The following is a 15,515-nucleotide window of genomic DNA, read 5'->3' as shown; positions in this document are numbered from 1 at the left end:
TTATGTATTTCAGATCCAAGTTCAGAGCCTGGATACTTCCAAGTTAGTGGTTTTTGAAATGATCAATAGATTCGATTTGAGAATCATGGTGACGTGACTGGCAAGTCCAGGCACACATATTAGATGTAACAGTTGGCACAGTTCTGCACATGCATTTCCCCAATTAGGTCAGTTGAAGAACCATGGGAATTCCTATTGATACTAAGTCTGTGTTAGCTGTGTAACAAAAATCTCAAAATTGTAGTGACTTACAACAACAAACATTCATTTGTTTTCTGACAGACCTGAGAGTAGTCTGGGGAAGTTCTGCTTCAGGACACAGGTCAGGTTCAGGTCAGCTCCACTCATCTTTTGTTTTCCTTGGACCAACAGCTACCTGGGATCTGTTCTTCTGGAAACAATGAATGAGTGTAAGAGACAGAAGCAGAACCACAGAATGTCTTCAAAGGCCTCTTCACAGAACTGGACATTGTCACAAACCAATGGGATGGGGAAGGATACCCACAGTCTTTGGTCAGATGTTCTGCAAAGTCTCATGACAAAAGCTGTGGATGCATGATGGTAATTCACAGAGAGAGTGAAGAAATGGGGACATTAATCCACTCTACCACACTATTTTATGTTTTATTTTGTAAAACAAATTTGTAGTAATGATGAATATCAGGGCCAAAAAAGAAGTGGGCCCTTGGGACCATAGAAATACTGACTTGAGTCCTGCTGCTACTTCTACTTATGAAAAATGAGAATCAATTTTTAAGCCTGCAGAACTCACTAGTGGCTGGGTATCATATGTACTATGACTGTGTTGTTTCTTCACTTAGAGTTACTTTGTACTAAAATCTCTACTGTAATCTTAAGGAAAATTATACAGTACAAATAATGGTGAATTTCTGGCAAAAGTAATTTGGAGGCACATCTAATGAAACTTAACATTCATATTAAAACAAAATCACCTATGAAGCCTGAGCCTGCGTGCAAACTGCTCTGCTATATATTCCAAAACAAAGAGCACACTCAGCATTGGGTGCTCTATATTCATATCCATCAACTCATTGGCTTCTCAGAACAAACCACCACATCCTCTACTCCCACACAGCCACCACCTAGGGAACAGACCGGCCCCCAAATTCACATACACCTAGGGAACAGACCAGCCCCAAAATTCAAACACAAAAAAAATGAAAGAAAGGCGAGTCCTTGAATCCCAACTTCTTTCAATTAAATTGGACCAATCTCACCTTCTGCTTAAAAAATAAATAACTATAAGAATCTAAAAATTGGTAATTGGTTTTTTAATTTCTAAATAATGAAGTGAGGGATCTTGATGTCTTGTTTACTTCAGGATATTGATGCTAAAAGCCATTCTTCCACATCGGGTACCAGAACTACTATAAATAGACACAATGAGCATACATCCTCCTAATTCCTATAATCCATACCCATGTGTCTTGCATTAACTCTGCCTCTGGGAAGAAAACTTCTGCTACACAAGCATCACTGAGGTATCATGTAGCTACATAAAGTGTCTAACATGTGTTCCCTGAGAATTATTCCCACAGCCACAGCCCTGGTACAGACCTCATTATCTACCGTCTACTTTAATGTAGTAGTTTTCCTCCTCCTCCTCCCCTCCCCTTCCCCCTGGCCCCTTGAGTCTGAGTTAGCTCTCCCACTGCCTGCTGCTGCTGGGCCAATGGGTCCATGAGAGGCTCTACAGCAACGCTCACCCTTCCCGGGGGTGCCACAGCGTAATCTATGATGCACTGCATCATAGTTTCCCCATTGGGGCAATGACTCCAGGGCATCAGGTTGTGGCAAAAGGGCCTGTACAGCTCTCCTTCCCACATCCATTTCTTGTACCTAGAATCACAAGGTGATTTCAGATACCTCAGTTCCAGACATTACTACTGATAACAGTTATGGGTAAAGAACTTAATCCAGAACCGGTTCTGTACACAGGGGCAAAATATTTAAAAAGCCAAAAATAATCCCTGAAGTTTTCACAGGCAGCTCCAAGGCACATGTGGGAGACAGAATAGAGGGAGGCTGGTAAGAGTCTGTGCTTCTGAGTCCAGTGACTTGGGTTCAAGTCCTGGCCCTGCCACCTTCACACTGTGTGATACTCGGGGAGTCGTTAGACCTCTTGGTCCCCAGTTTGGTCATCTATAAAATGAGGTGTTGTATTCTGCATGGAGCACTGGGTGTTATGCACAAACAATGAATCACGGAACACTACATCAAAAACTAATGATGTAATATATGGTGATTAACATAACAATAAAAAATTTTTTTTTTAAAATGAGGTGTTGTTAGTTTTTATATGAGATCTTTCATAAGATTTAAAAGAGATCATTCCCAAAAAGTACTTTTAAGCACATTGCACGGCACATAAACGCCAACAAATGCTTATTACTACATTGTTGCTGTTGTATGCAAATTATCCACAGAACAATATTCATTAAATTGTCTTGTCTTTTCCTTCCAGAAGCAAATACATTGGGTTCAGAGTGGGTAAAAAGAGTGCTTGGAACATAGATCACTGCCTGTCATATAGTGGGAGGTCAACAAATGATTGCTCAACATTGATTCCTTCCTTCTCACGCAGTCAGTTCTTAATTTTCTGTACTAAAGAAGAGGGAAAGAGATGTTAACAATCCAAAATGTTTTGGTAATCTAAAAATAATGTATACTTGGCTTATAGAAAAGTATTTCATATGCTTTACTAGAATAATATGTCCAATGTTCACAAAACTCGAGTCAAGGTGATTCTTTCACTCAACTGACAAATGTTAGTTAAGACTATGCCTGTGCCTGGTCTCAGGCACTGTGCTGACTGTGTCTTCAGTGCAGGAGGGAACGAGACCACTGATCTCTGCCCTCATGGAGCTTAAATTCTGACGGTGGCAAGTAGGCCACTTTATGGCTTTTGTGGGCCCTACGCACTTTTGTGTGCCTCTTTCTCTATAAAAACAGATTAAAAATTACATTTTATGGCTGTGTTCCATAAGGATGAATTATTAACATTATATATCAAAACATTTCTTTGACCTCGAAATCCATTTTTTGTCTTTTGATTTGAAAAGAACTTAAGACATTGTTGTGGATCTCTCAGAGTATTTGGGCCCTGAGTACTTACTACACCTGATGGAGAAGGCAGTGACACAGGAAAGTGAACATGGGAATAAAACATCCTAAGTGGCTTTTGGGTTTGTTTTTTTTTTTTGCTGAACCATTTGAAAGTAAGTTGCAGACACTATGACATTTGACTTCAAAATACTTCAGCAGGCATCTTCTAAATAAGGACATTTTCCTATGTACCCCCAATATCATTGTCATACCTCAGAAAATTAACATTAATTGATGAAACTACACTAGTTTGGCCTACATTATAGTTTCTCAGTTCCACATCATATAATTTTTGTATTTTATATTGATACTTCTATCTTGAACCCAAATTATATTACTAAATTTATCCATTCACATTATTTGCCACTTATATCATTGGATGACATTTGTGTCAAAAGTTACTCTCTCATTTTTAATGCTTAAAATGTTTCTTTTCCTAAACTGCTAGTGGTGCTTTATTGAGCCACAAAGTTCTCTATCCTATTTTCTTTCATTGTCATCCTTTGATAATTTTTTTCTTTCTCCCAAAAATCCTTAGCCCATACTCCTCTTCAGGAGTGTTTTCATGCATCCAGTTGCCTAGGCTAAAATATTAGAAAAGAGAATTGTCATATTCCATTTGTTGGATGTCATTTTGTAAAGTGCATATGATAGTTACGGAAGTTAGTAGGCAGATCTGATCATACATCTTATCTGTACCATGCTGTTTTATCTACAGAGCATCCTTCAGAAGAGACAGGACATGAACTCAGAGCAAAACTTCCACATAATGTGTGATGATCTCACAACCTGGCGAAGGCCGGTTAGGGGAATAGCTAAAGTTATCAGGATAGAGACACGGACTTAAAATATCAATCCTTATATACCTACTTAACCCCTCTAAGCCAGGGCTCCAGCTGAAAATAGAGCTGGTAACAATACATTATATGATTAAATGAGATAACCTGTGTAAAGCACCTACATATAAACTCTACACAATGTCTCCCTCCCCCTTCCCTATCTCTTCCCTAGTGTTCCACTAAGAGACCATCCTCAAGGATAATTCCCACAAAGAGAGCTATGCCTCCCCTAAAACCTTCATTCCTTCCACAAAGACCAACCTTGGGGTCTCACTGATAAGTAACAAACTATAGATAACAAGGGATAATTATAGAGACAGATATTTATTTGAAACATGTAAAACAAAATACTCAACATTTTCAGTAATGAAAAACATTTAATCAAGATTCCATTTGCTAAAGCAGGCAAATAATACTTCAATCACCCAGAACCATGAAGAAGGAGAGCTGCAGTATGTAAATAAATGTCTTATCCTGAGTAGTTCAATCTAATGTATATAATACAGCAACATCTAAATATGCTTCCACTTCTGAGAAGATGGAGTAGACATACTTTCCCCTATTCCTCCCACTACATACAATCAAAAACTTTGGACATTATATATACAACAAACTCAGGAAGACTCTGAAAGGTGAAGAGAAGAAAGACCAATTAGGGACAACAGAACTTGAGGGAGAACATGGTGGTGAGTTCCCTGAGTTTTCTTTTTGCCTTCAATATCCCAAACTGAAGAAGCTGGCAAACCAGAAACATCAACAAGTACAAAGAAATTTTTTTGATTAAAAATAAATAAGCCTGGTCTCTGAGCCAAAGGAGCAGGAGCAGACTAAGATGACTTTCAGATAATAACTACTCCATAACAGCCGAACACCAGGAAAAAAAAAATCTATGGCCCACCCCCAGTCACAGCAGCAAAGACTGGGTGGAGAGCTCACAATTCCACCCTTGGGAACTGCAGCGAGGGACCCCAACACCCCACCAGGGTGGTGTCAAAGAAGGTCAAGGAGAGGCTGGGACTTTCATCCCTGCTGCCAACTAATGAGGCCACTGCCTCACCATCAGCCCCACCCATGAATTTCAACATCTAAAACTCAATCGATGTAATCTACCAAATTAACAGACTAAAGAAGAAACCTGCTCATATCAATGATGCAGAAAAGAATTGATAAAATTCAATACCCATTAATGATTTTTAATAGAGGGGTACTTCCTCAACTTGATAAAGAGCATCTTCAGGAAAACCTGCAGCTAACGATATATTTCACAGTGAATGACTGAATGTTTTCCTCCCAAGACTGAGAACACTTCAAGGATGCCTACTCTTACCTCTCTTAACCAACACTGTGCTGGAGGTTCTAGCCAGTGCACCAAGGCAAGAAAAAGAAGTAAAAGGCATGCAGATCAGAAAGAAAGAAATAAAAGTGTTTACAGATGACAGGATTGTCTACAAAGAACAGGTAAAGGAATCCACGAGAAAAAAAAATTCATGGACAAGTAAATGAATTCAGCAAGGTTACAAAATACAAGAAAAACATACAAAAATCAATTATATTTCTATATACTGGCAGTAAGTATATAAACATAGAAGTTAAAAATTCAATACCATCCCCAATTGCTCAAAAAATGAAATACCTATATGTAAATCTAACAAAACACATGATATAGAAGCTGAAAATTGTACAACACTGATGAAAGAAAGATCTAAATAAATGAAGAGAGGGGCACCCGGCTAGCTCAGTCTGTGGAACATGCAACTCTTGATCTTAGAGTTAGGTATAGAGATATCTTTAAAATCTTAAATAAATAAATAAACATACTGTATTCATGGATTAGAAGACTAAGCATAGCAAAGATGTCAACTCTCCACAAACCAACGTAGAGGTTTAAACAGTTCCTACCAAAATCTCAGCAATATCTTTTGTAGATTCTAAAATTTATATAGAAAGCAAAGGAACTAGAAAAGTGAAACAATTTTGAAAAATAAAAACAAGGTGTGAAGAATCTGTTTACTGAATTTCAAGACTTATTATTTAGCTCCAATAATCAAGACTGTGTGTGATGTTACCAGAGGAATAAACACACAGACCAATCAAACAAAACAGAAAACACCAGAAATACATTCATATAAATATGCCCAACTGATTTTTGACAACGGTACGAAAGCAACTGAATGGACTAAAGACTGTTTTTTCAATAAATGGTGCTCAAGCAATTAAACATTTATGAGCAAAAACAAGAAAAAGAAACATAAAAACAAACTCAAAATGGATCACAGCCTTAGATGCCAACCGTAAAACTTATAAAATTTTTAGAAAAAAAAAAAGAGGAGAAAATCTTTGGAAGGTAGGTCTAGGCAAAGAGTTCTCAGATTTAACTCCAACAGTATAATCCATAAAAGGAAACTTGATAAATTGGGCTTCATCAACATTAAAAATCTTTAGCTCCATGAAAGACCCTATTAGCAGAATGAAAAGACAAGTGACAAACTGGGAGAAAATATTTGCAAACCACATATCTGACAAAGGATAGATATATTATGAACTCTCCAATTTCAACAGAAAAACAGTCCAATTTAGAAAATGGACAAAAGATGTAAATAGACATTTCAACACAGAAGATATACAGATGGCAGATCAGCACATGAAAAGATGTTCCTTTATCATTAGCCATTAGGGAGATGAAACTAAAACCATGATGAATTTTCACTACATGTCTATCACAATAGGTAAAATGAAAAAAATAGTGACAATATTAAATATAAGTGAGGATGTAGGGAAACTGAATCACTCAAACATTGCTGGTATGCACGTAAAATTGTACAGCCTTTCTGGAAAATAGTTTGGCAGTTTTGCAAAAAACTAAACTTTCAAATATAGCAGCAACAGCACTTCTCTCCCAGGGAAATGAAGACTAATGCTCACACACACAAAACATGTACATGAATGCTGATCGCAGCTTTGTAACGGCAAAAATTGGAAACAACCCAGATGCCCTTTAATGGGTGAATGGTTAAACAAACTGGCTCATCCAGATCACGGAATACTACACAGAAATAAAAAGGAAACAACTACTGATAAATACAACAAACTGAATGAATCACAGAGAACTGTGCTGAGTGGGGAAAAAAATAACCCACAAAAGTTGTGAACTGTGTGGTTCCATTTATGTAACATTCTCGAAGTGACAAAATTATAGAGATGGAGAACAGCTTCGTGGTTGCCAGAAGTTAAGGAAGGAGTTGCTGTGGAAGAGAAGTGGGTGTGGCTAAAAGAGGGCAACACGGGGGATTCCTTGTGATAATGGAAATGTTCTGTATCTTCACTGTATTCAACGTCCATAGCCTGGTTAGGATACTGTCCTATAGTTTTGGGGAAAGGGCATATGAGATCTCTCTACACTACATCTTACGATTGCATGGCAATCTACAATTATCTCAAATTAAAAAGTTTCATTCCACATGCACACAATATGCATGGTTTGCCAAGAAGCCATGCCTCTCTATTCCTGATAACTCAGATGCTAATTAAGTTTATGACCCTGAGCAAGGGCTCAGGACTTCACACCCAGGATGCAATGTCCAAATTCACCAGCTTTCTGACTGACAAACACTGCTTTAAACTAATGCTACTGGAAATATAGTAAGCCTTGATTATCTGGAAAGCTCATTAAAAAGTACTTGTCAGCTGATTTGGCTATGTGGGTGGCTGTTCTGATCTGATGCCATGTTTTGCTATGAGCTCCTGAACCAAATCAATTTCTCAACAGTTGATTCCTGCATCAGCTACCATCCTAGCCCCAAGCAGTGGCTGTCAACCAGAGGTGAACATGAGAATTGCCCGGAGAGTAACTGATTCAGTTAGGGCTGGGTTTCCAGCCTTATTTAGAAGCTCACCAGGAGATCCACATGCAACCAGAGTTGAGAACCACAGGTCCAAAACAAATCGGCAAAAACCTACCTTCACACTGAAAAGAAAATGACCAATACTCACAGATTTTAAAAATTACAGCCAATACTGGCAAGGATGAGGAGAAACCTATTCTCATTCACTGCTGAAAAGAGAATAAAATAATTTCCAAACCTTTAAAGGGCAATTTGACATCTCTATGGAAAAACTGCCTTCCAGGGAGCCACCAATGACCTGGAGTAAGCCAGAGGGAGGACTCAGAGATTGCTCTCCCAGCCTCCCCCATCTCAGGGAGGACCGTGGTCAGCACTTAGAGGTGTGCTAAATTAGAAGCCTGACCCTCGGGCAGCAGGTTTTGAAATGAATGGGCCTTGAAACTTTCAGGGAAAGACTCAGAGATAAGCATTTTGGTCTGCTCCCTCTACACTGAGTCCTGGGGAGATAGCCACAGTGAGTCCTCGTCTTCCTGAGCCCGTTAAGAACTGTTTCTTTGTTAGTTATAGTCTTGTGGGTTTCGAGGATACCAAGCTCCATTGGCTTTCTGAGTTGGGTATTTGGGGGACCCAACTCTCAGGTGGAAGTCTTAAATTTGGGATGTGGGGTCCAATCTCTTCACTCTTCAGGGAGAAGCTGGAAGTTGTGAGTTGCTTCCCTATTGTATGTCACTGTGCTGGGGGTAGGGTTTGTGGCAAGAGTATATCTCAGCCTTTCCTACCCATTTCAGTGTGGGTATTTTCTTTTTTACCCCATTTGTACTTATTGTTCAGTTATTTTCTGGATTTCTTCTAGAGGGCATTGTTCTATGTGTAGCTGTAGATTCAGCATGCCAGTGGGAGGAGGTGAGTTCAGGAGCCTCCCATGTTGCCATCTTGGACTAGAGGTCTCCCCTTTTCATTTCTTAAAATCAGTAGTGTGGATCTCTGACCTAAAAGAGAGGTGGTACTTGGCCAACTCTGCTGGCATTAGAACTCCCGGGATCTTTCTCTATTAATTCTTATAACTGTATGTGAATCTATAATTATCTCAAAAAAATTTCAATTAAAAAATGCATGGCTAGTAACAGAGCTCATTCATCAAAGTTGATCACCCTAACAGAATCATATACCAACTGTATCATGAAATGTATGCTCTAGCTCTTACCTAGTTCACTCCACCTAACTTATTTTGCAGTATATTTTATATTTGGGCCATTCATTTATGTGAAACTTTATTTCTTCAGCTATTAATTTTTGGTGTTTCTCCTACCAAAGTATGACTAGCTTTTTTGTTGTTTATTGCTAGTGGTACATGCATCTCCGTTATCATCATTTCATCACAAAAGAATTTAAAAATTTGTAATAAAATTTTTCCAAATAAGGAAAAAAGTGAATATAGCTTCTTAGGAATAGACATGAAAATTCTTGCCCAGGACATGTGGTCATTCATTTTAACAGTGCCAAGCACTAGCCTAGGTACTAAAGATACAGTAGCAAATTAAAGTCCCTGCTTTCATGGAGGTCACAGTCAAGCAGGTTAGAAAGATAAACAGATAAATAAGTACGTAATATAATACTACATAATACTACTAAATACCGTAAAGAATACTGCATCTGGGTAATTACTGATGGAGAATGATGGTGACGCTAATATAGATAGGGTGGTGATCTTATACAGCTTGTCTGAAGAGATGACATGCCCACAGAGATTTGTATTACATCGGAGACAATATATAGTATGTAGCTCATAGGCATCAAGACAAAACAAATGCTGGCTCTTCTGACTCAGATGCTTATTAATATTTGATTCCCATAAGAATTAATAGAGAAATGGGTGCTCAGCCAAACTTCTTTATCTTTCAATCCAAAGGCTGAAGCATTTGGTTATAAATTAAAAGGCACCAAATACTTAATACCCTATTCTTTCATTCTCCTTTCTTTTGGTATTTTTTAAAAAGCTTGTCTAGTTCTAAAAGAACAAAAAAACACCATTTTAATGAACATTGCAATTAAGAGATTCAGCCCTTGGAAACTAACACCCTTTGAGCCTCTGTGATGTTGACCTTTTCCTGATTTGAGGTCAATAAAGTTATGGTGTTTGTGTCTCCCAGGGAAAATCCCTACATGTAAAATCATTTGACTCACTCTGACTTCCTCAAATCCTCCTCAGAAGCTCAATCTGGAGATCAGAGCCGGCTACTCCTTTTCAATTAACTCTCTTTCAGACTTGATCATTGTCCTTGTCTTCATTTATGTCAAATAGTGCTCCCTGTGGAGACAAGCAGCTGGTTATTCTGAGCTCACTCAGATAATCCTTATTAAAATAACCACCTCCCTTGCGCAAATCCATCTATCACCTTCACCTTGACAGGCCCCTGTCAGCCTCGTGCCTGGTGCCATTTCTGGATAGGCCTCCTCCCCACCCACCTTGAAACACTGTACCAGTAGCTTTGGGACGCTGTTTGCAAGGTGCAAACCGCATGAGGAGATTCTGAGCCGTTTGCTTCTTTGAAAGTTTAATTCAATTCAGGAAATATTAACTGAACAAATATTATAGCTTCTGGAAAAATAGGTATGGGATCCTAGAATCCTATGTTAAATGAGAATAATGGCTTTGCCTCCAAGCCTTCCTTGGAGACAATAGAGAATGTCCTGGGTCTGTTGGTTATCTAGTCCAGTAAATGTCAGATGGATGTTTTTGTGAGATAATACCACAGCAAGTGACATGCGGGGAAGGGGATAAGAGCTTTTGAGACCTAATAAACTCAGGGTTTAGCATGGACACCTAGGTAGGAAGATAGGAGTTTATGCTTTCTGTTCAATATTTAAAAATCATCTAAAATGAAAGAAGAAGAGCCAGTCACAGCAGCTCCAGAAACCTTCCTCAGCCCTTCCTATCCCCTTCTTCCTTGGCAGGATACTCCCTAAGCTTCTGCTGGAATGCATATAAGCCACTCTTGACTTTAGAAGTGACCTGTCTTGGCCTCTAAATTCAAAGTCACCCTGGGATTGAAGAGTGAATGGAGCCAAGCAAAAAGCCCCCTGATGTAATTTGTTTGACGATTACTCCTGAGAGCTATACTGGTCTCTACAAACATGGGGCCTGAACTAGATGTGGCAAGATGGTTGGCCTGTCGTGGGCAGGGAGTTGCTAGTGAACCAGGCAAAATGACTGTTTCTTATTTTCCCTTTGATACTCATAGAAATAAATGGGGACTATTCTCATATACGTAGACTTAGCCAGCATAATGAGTACTAAGGTACACTGGTAGATGCCATGGTACAGACTCATGCACCTTTCGACTTCTCTGAAAAGTCACTGAAGGGCCCCAGCCCTGAGGTCACATACAGCTTCATCCCCTAAGCAGACAGAGAATTAAAATCAAGGACTATGAGTAAGAGACAAATAATAGGGAGTGTCAAAAAAAGGGGAAAAAAAAAAACGAAAGCAGAAGCAAAAAAAAGGGGAAAAGTACTGTGCTACTAGATGATTCTCTGATTATCCAAGAGCTTATAAACTAAAACCATGAGAGACAGCATCCTCTCAGGGAATTATGGATAAGGAAGGTTATTGCCAGAGCTGTGACTATTGCTACCACAACTATAATCACCAGCCAGTATGTTGAGGGAATTTAAGACTTAGGAAGAGCTGCAGATTCCCTGATATAAGAAGTGAAACATCTACAAGTCTGGATGTAATAAGCAGGCCATGCCAACTGCTACAACCTTGCCCTGATGGGGAATGTTACCCTGAAGAATCCTACTTCGGGAACTTGGAAAGACTATGAAATCTGGTTACCAAGTCAGTAAAAATTCCAACATTTGCTCATTTCCTAAATAAGGTTCCTTCTGACCAACTGTGACTAAAGAGTCTGTAGACAGAGTTCCCAGACTGAGGTAGTGGTGGTGTCTGTTCTCTTGATTTTCTCCAATCTATCATCCATACCCTCGTCTCCCGTGTAATCGCTCTGTTGCATAAATGTATTTTTGTCATCTTGTTTTGATAATCATTCAATGGTTTCCATTGCAATAAACAGCAAGTTCAAAATCTTTAATGTAGCTTATGAAGCCTAAATAATTTCTCTTTCCAGCTTCCTCTCTCATCATTGTCAATATGGAGCTATCCTGTATGTAAGTGGCACAGTTTTCCATGAATGAGCTGGGTTTTCTCACCTCAGATTATTCCTTCTGCCTGGTTCCCCCATCCCTTCACTAAATTAACTCCTTTCCATCCATCAGGTTGCAATTTAGATTTTACTTTCTCTGGAACACCTTCCTCAGCCCTTAAATTACATTACAAATCTCTCCAATGTGCTCCCACAGAATCTCATCCTTATTCCATAAATGGTACTTACCACACTGTGCTATTATTACTAATCTATCCATACTCCCTCACCAATCTGTACATTTCTTGTGGGAAGATATGCATCTTGTTTATCTTGACATTCACAGAACAAAATAGGATCTCTTGAATGAATAAATGAACGTATGAAAACAGCACTGTCACCAAGAGGCAGGAGATCTGCATTCAAGTGAACACCTCACTATTTAACCTTGATTGTAAGTAAACCATAAGCTCCCTGGAGAGGAGAATATAGAAGTAGAAATGTGATCCTCTGTCTGCATAAACCAGGCGGTTGGACTGGACAATGCCTTTATGGTACTGTCAACACTACAATCAATAGCTTTGTATGCAAGATTGCGAAGTACATTGGGTTGCTCTAAAATACATGCAAGACAAGCACCCCTGGGCACTCTGAAGAAGAAGAAATATGAACAGTCTCTATAAAGCACAGATTTAAAAAAAAAAAAACCCTCTCTGTTCTAATTGTTATGGGAAGGAGGGAATTACTGAAAGGTACAGTACAGAAAATGAATACTTGGCCAGATTATGTTCCAGCTCAGCTCTCTAAAATTCAAGTGTCATTAAAAGCTAGCCTTAATTAGATAGGACTGTGACATTTATTGATTGGAATTTATCTATTAATTTTTAGCATTGCTTCCAGTTTTCATTCTGGCCATTAATTGGGCCCCTTTCCTTAAGTGAAAAATGTTCACATGTGCAGAATTTGAGCATTTCCCAGCACTAACTTTCATTTTGTCCCCATCATGTTCAAGCAAGGGCAGGATCCTCTCTGTTCTAGCAGAACCTTGACCGTGTTTTAGCTGGCATGCAAATGTAGAGTGTGATCCATCATGTTTTATTTAATAGAGTCTCTGAGAGAAAGGAAAAAGGAAATTGTTGTGAATTAAATGTCCTTGTCGTTTCAGGCAAGAAGATAAAAGTTCTGATTGATTGCCGAGATGGCTGAAAATGGAAGTATTAACGCAAAACAATGATTTTGCTATGTTTCTATTCTCTGGAGTGTTGCAAATGGCAGAGAACATTTTATTCAGGAAACAGATTAAGAGAGTCTTTCTCCCTTGCCAGAACACACAGATTTGGTGAAGTTGGGAAGCATTAGGTGAAGAACCGAGAAATAGGGCCAGGGGATCTGCAACCCAATCCTGGCCCTGCTATGTTCCCTTGGTGGCCCTGGATAAGTCATTTACTGCCCTAACCTCAAATTCCTTAAGCTTTGAAGATGTGGCTAGATAGGAGATCTAAGACCTCTTCACTGCCTATCCTGCCATACAATTCTTTCTCCTTCTAAATTAATCCAAGCAATAGGTCTTAAGTAGCTGCCATCCACTGGAGGATGCTACTGACCTGCTCTGCCCACTAGAATCCTGAATAAAATTACCAGCAGAGATTCCACCAAGTTCTGCCATTTCTTTCCAACAATATATAAAGAAACGATTCTACTAAGAATCTGACTGTAACAAAAGAAAATATAAGATGATAAATGACCCCACTCAATGGACTAAACTTGACAATTTACCAGAATTAACCTAAGCACAATTACATACACAATGAACTACATGTAATATGCAGAATGGTTTTGGTGTTAGCTTTTACTTCCTTCCTCACTTAAAAAAAAAAGGGGAAAATCCTTAGTTGAGCCAGATAACGAAAATAGCTCTGTCACGATCTGGTCCAGATCTTCCTTTTTTGCTCCCCTTCCTGAATCTGCAACTTTCCCTGACTCTATGAATCCCTGAGTTCATATTGTTCCATTTGCCATTCTTACAGACAGAGGTGTTGGCTCTTTCATGGGTCCAGGTCTTTAAAGTCCTCAGAGGAAATTCCCAGTACTTGGCTACAACTGGTCAAGGTTCAGAGTTTAAACTGCATGTCTTTATCTACTACACTTCTTTGTCTTCCTCAAAAACTACCATGCGGACGTGGGCATTGCTGAAAACCAAGAGACGTTCAATTTTCTCTTCTGCAGAGCACCCAAGATGCTTACCTCAGAAATGGCTCCTGTCATCTCCCTCTGTGGCTCCTATTCTGGGGTGTGTGTGTCAGGGGGGAGACAGAGATAGAGATCCAAAGAGAGAGACAGAGAGACAGAGACAGAGAGACAGAGATGCGAACACAGATAAAGCTGTTAAGAAATAACTACCAGATTCTATAGCTCAAAACAGAGTATGTATGATCTCAGACCAACCTTATCCACTGGATCAGAACTCAAATTCAATATGACAGCAGATTTTTAAATAGAATTTAGGTATTTGTCTTCAAACAAAAACCAGACCCCTTTCAGAACTCACTCCAACAAAGAAAGGCACTTTTAAAGTGTTCATGGAATGAATGTTCTTTTAGTTTACATGGCTTCAGCTTCTTTTTGGTTAAATATCTGATTCTTAAAACACTAGCACAGTTTGCATCCTGCACAACTTGAAAGATATTTCTGTCCAGATCACAGGAGATTGTTTTGCTCAAAACAATTACTTCATAATTTATATGATGTAATATCCAGACTTAACACCAGGCCCCCAGGAAGCACTGCTTTTTGGGTTTTATTTTATTCAAAAGTTGTTTTTGAACGCAGGAAGTCAAGTACAGAATGATGAAATGTGGTGTTATGGGTGAAACTGATGAAGTCAAATCCTTCCACTTGGTGAAATGACTTTCAGATAATAAGCAATCTGATCATTCTCTCAGGCCACCAGGGAAGAGCCGCACACACGGTGTGAGTAATTCCCTAGCAGAGTAAATTAACAAATGTAAGTCAAATGAACTTAACTTCTTAGAGTATAGAGTTAATGAGCCTGAAACGTGTGAAATTAGTTTAGGAGAGTGAGCTCGGGCAGGCTCCAAAGCAACACACTGCATCCCAAACGTGAGGGAATGTAGGTCGTTTGTAGTAAGGAGCAGCGGGAGCAAGAGAATCAATAGTCAGTTTACACCCATCATCCTTGGAGGAAAGGCAGCTAAAAATGGACAGGCAGAGTCAAAAGATATCACAGCTAGATGCTTTATGGAAATGGGTGAAGCATTTCCAGATGTATTGAGTGAGTTTGGAGGACACGTATAGATTTATATTAATAAATTTATATTTGTATCTAATTACAGTCTTTTACAAGACTCCTTCTATTTAGCCTTCAATACCCTCATAATTCAGCCTGAAAGTACATTGTTACGTCCTACTATTTAAAAGGGAAAATAAAAATAAAAACATAATTATGAAGAAAATGTAATCCTACTTGGATCTCTCAGAATAAACTTCTAAATCTTTGGCCAGTCTCTCTCAAGTCAGACTACCTGCTGAAAGATACTGACTTT

General features: G+C 39.0%; 1 long non-coding RNA gene across 1 annotated transcript in view; it reads right to left on the bottom strand.

Annotated features, from left to right (window-relative positions):
• Nucleotides 1–284: 284 nt before the first annotated feature.
• Nucleotides 285–15,515, bottom strand: part of LOC113933998 — a 96,878-nt gene continuing 81,647 nt past the window's right edge. The window contains exons 2-3 of the long non-coding RNA XR_003523558.1: nt 9,992–10,115; nt 285–391 (exon numbers count right to left, since the gene is read on the bottom strand). This is a non-coding gene — a long non-coding RNA (uncharacterized LOC113933998). The remainder of the gene's footprint in view (nt 392–9,991; nt 10,116–15,515) is intronic.

This window comes from Zalophus californianus, chromosome 13, assembly GCF_009762305.2.
Source record: "Zalophus californianus isolate mZalCal1 chromosome 13, mZalCal1.pri.v2, whole genome shotgun sequence".
NCBI lineage: Eukaryota > Metazoa > Chordata > Mammalia > Carnivora > Otariidae > Zalophus > Zalophus californianus.
The sequence above is the reverse complement of the archived record's forward strand: the minus strand, read 5'-3'. Positions and strand labels throughout refer to the sequence as shown.